We start from the raw sequence: 3,464 nt of genomic DNA, 5'->3' as shown, positions 1-3,464 counted from the left end.
GCAAGCGGAGAAAGTGGGCGCGTACGTCGTCGGGAGGAATATATCGTTGACATTCCCGTCACTTGCTGTTTGTAGGGCGGCGGTACGCTACCGTTGTTGATGGATTACGAAGGTCCAATCAGAGCATTCTGTGGGACAGCGCCGTAGAGATGTAACCAATCCGTAGCCTAGTTCTAGCTGTCAATCAACCCTGGTTCTGGCGAGTAGGCGGGATGTTCGCTCGGCTGTAGTTCCGTCATCTCGCTCGTCTCCGAGGCTACAGGGGGCCAATGTTGATTTGGGCGAATTCCCATCGTTGTCGGACCCCGCCGAGGATTAATTTTTAAAAGCTGGGTTCGGTAACGAAAGGTGGTAGGCTCTTGATTGAGAATATTGCACCCCGCCGTCGGTATAGCTGTTTTTTTGGGCTGGGGGAGAGGTGGGGAGCCGGGGGGCCTCGCTCGGAGGGGGCTGCAAGGAGGGACAGGAGAAGACTGGATCCTCCGTGTTCAGGCCAACTGCGCCGAGGTCGGCCTGGCAGTCCAGTGAAGCCCCAGCGACCGACATACCACAACGATAGCTCCCGGTGGATTTAAACTCGATATCGGTCGCCGGTGGTGGATGACCGTGGAGTGAGTGAGCCCACTGCACTGTACCGTCTCGCCGTGGCACCGCATCAGCAGCTGTCAGGCTATTAAAGATCAAGACCTCGGAGTTTTGTTGCTAACTGTCACAGCTGGATTTAGGAAACACCGTTCAGACCTAATCGAGCTTAGACCGGCTTGACAAGGCTGTAGGGCGGCCAAAAAGCCACGGATCACCCGTTGACAAGTTGTCATCATGGGCAACGCGCCCACGGCCAGGAAGGGCAGCGAGATGGAAAGCGGTGGGTACCGTCGCCAGTACACATTACTCCTGAGCACACACCTGCTCGGTTACAGCCTCATGAAATGATCAGAGACTATGTGACACAGCAGACTATGTTAGCTTTACATAACAAGCCATACACTGTTAATTAGAGGCCTATTTTCTTGCTTTCCCATTCATTAAGATCCACTCGTACGTCCATGACAAGTCCTTGCTGCAAACGAATTAGCTTGTGCCCGGCAAGCTCACAGGACCCTTAATGTCACACGTTTAAATTCAGGCGCATTGTATGTAGATGAAAAGAGAATATCTCTTCAAATGAGGCTCATGCAGACTGTTCAGTTTTTACTTTACTTTTTATTTTTATTTTAGTGGATGCCAAGGTAGGATGAAGCAGGATTGTGAGCTGTATAACCAAATCTCTGTATGAGCTGCAAAACAGCCAACAGCAATTGTAAGCTGCAAGCATTTTGGAATATTCCCTGTAGTTAAATATTGGCAATATCACAACACTCTGTGTCAGATATTTCCCAAACACTCTAGGCCTGTTGCTCCACTCCATTGGAAAAAGATGCTGCTTAAACTGTGTGGGTGAGCTGAATCTAATCTACGAGAACCCATAAAAGTCTGCAGGTTTGTCTGAGCTGGTCTCTGTGTGTCTGCTGTACTTTACAGCCAATGTAAGCTTACTGTCTTTTGTTTTTACCATGACATGTAAACTACAGCCTATTCTTATTTAACTTTCCAGCAGCAGAAAGGCATAATAAAAGCATATGTGTTGTATCTTATACTCAAGTCAGTCTGGCTAGTTGTGCTGGATAACATGCTGCAACCATGCATCGCTATTAAAACGGTGTCCTATCAACCAGATATGCGTTTCACCAGCTTAAGAAGGTTACACAGATGATGAAAATAGTTCATGAAATATGGTTTAAGAAGTTGTAGAGTAGTTGCTGAAGTGTTGATACTTAACTTAACTCTTAACTGTTTTCCCAGCAGGGTATAACCCTTGACCTGTTTCCAGGAAATGTTTAATGCAAAGCCTCAACGTTAACCTGAGCTTTATTCCTGTCCTGATTTGTTTAGTTATTTTCTAAGTTGTCTCAATTATTTGAGTTCCTCTCTCATTAAAGGGGCAGGCTTCTCCAGCAATTTAGTATTGCACTTCCATAAAGTTGCGGGACTCACAAGAGACCCCTTTTTTTCCACGTTCTCCTATTGTTTTTACCACATAAAGAGTGCAGGTGCAGTGTGACAGCCTTCTTTCCAAAAAATACTTCTGCAGAGTGTTCACAGTTTCTTAGAATTGATTGCAAAATAAACATAACAGGAAAATAAGATGCAGTTGTTTCAGTTTAACTATAGTGTTGCAGGTTCCTTTAACCCGCAAAGGTCAATGATAGTATCTGCCTTCCACCATGCAGCATCACCCTCACCACCTGTGGAGCGTGCACACACTTCTAAATACTAATGTAAAAAAATCAATGAAATGTATCAATAAAAATAAACTTGAAAGTGGCTCCTACAGAGATATTTAGTCCCTTGTATGAGTGAAACTTCAAAAGTGGTGTATTCTATGCAACTCAATAGCATCTTTCATTGTACCCTAAACTCCCTGTTAACTCCACACTCCCAGTTTGTAACGCAGGTTTTCTAATAAATAAAAATGAAAGCCTGACGACATTATCAGGGTTAATTTTACAGACTTTTAGAAATCTCCTACCAGAACTAAAAGTGTGTGTGTGTGTGTGTGTGTGTGTGTGAGATCAGCCCCTTTAAGATGATTTTGGACGCAGCATGTAAATGATGAGCACAGTTGGTGATATTGAGGCTCATTTTCCTGCCTTCAGAAGTCTCCAGTGGACTTAAAATATGGACTAACTGAACAACATGACCTTACCTTTGACAACTGACACATCTGTGTTGGTTGTGAGTTGTAGGATAGATGACACAACACAGTTTAATCTCCAACAATATAACTGAGTTTGTCCTTGTGAGCTAAGCTGCATGTCATGCTTGTCATCTTATCAATTATTCCTCTTGTTATGTTAACTGGGCTGTAATTCCTAAAACACACCGGCTCTCTACAACTCTAAAACACAGGAGGTATCCTACTATTTATTTTCTGGTTTCTTTCAGTCTTTACACACACCACTAAATCTTTTCTTGTGATTTTGTCTTCCACAGTCAAGGAGTTCCTTGTTAAAGCCAAAGAGGACTTTCTAAAGAAGTGGGAGAGCCCTGCACAGGTTAGTGTTTATCTACAACGACAGGAATGTGACTTATATTTTCTGCATGCATACATACAAACAAACATGTAGGAGCTTTTCATTCCAATTCTGTGTGACCAAATATATGAAATGTATGTGTGGTATGCTCTCTACGATTCCTTTTTTCAATTAAAAAATTCCAGTCGTCACTACTGGAATGTCACTTGTTTTCTATATTAATTGTGCACCCCAAATTTCAAACCTTTTTCTGTTCTGCCAGCTGCCACTGTAGGTAAATGTAAATTTCTATATATTTGGAAGGCTTGTAAAATACGTAGGGTGATGATTCAGTTTTCTCATTTATTGATTTAGATTAAAATCACATTGTCTTATCTTTTCTCCAATTCC

At 43.0% G+C, this 3,464-nt stretch overlaps 1 pseudogene; it reads left to right on the top strand.

The window, feature by feature from the left end:
* LOC115007458 (cAMP-dependent protein kinase catalytic subunit alpha-like) overlaps positions 1-3,464 on the top strand; it is a 22,962-nt pseudogene continuing 19,498 nt past the window's right edge.

The sequence above is a fragment of the Cottoperca gobio genome, chromosome 1 (assembly GCF_900634415.1).
Source record: "Cottoperca gobio chromosome 1, fCotGob3.1, whole genome shotgun sequence".
Taxonomy (NCBI): domain Eukaryota; kingdom Metazoa; phylum Chordata; class Actinopteri; order Perciformes; family Bovichtidae; genus Cottoperca; species Cottoperca gobio.
This window is presented reverse-complemented; position numbering and strand designations above follow the sequence as displayed.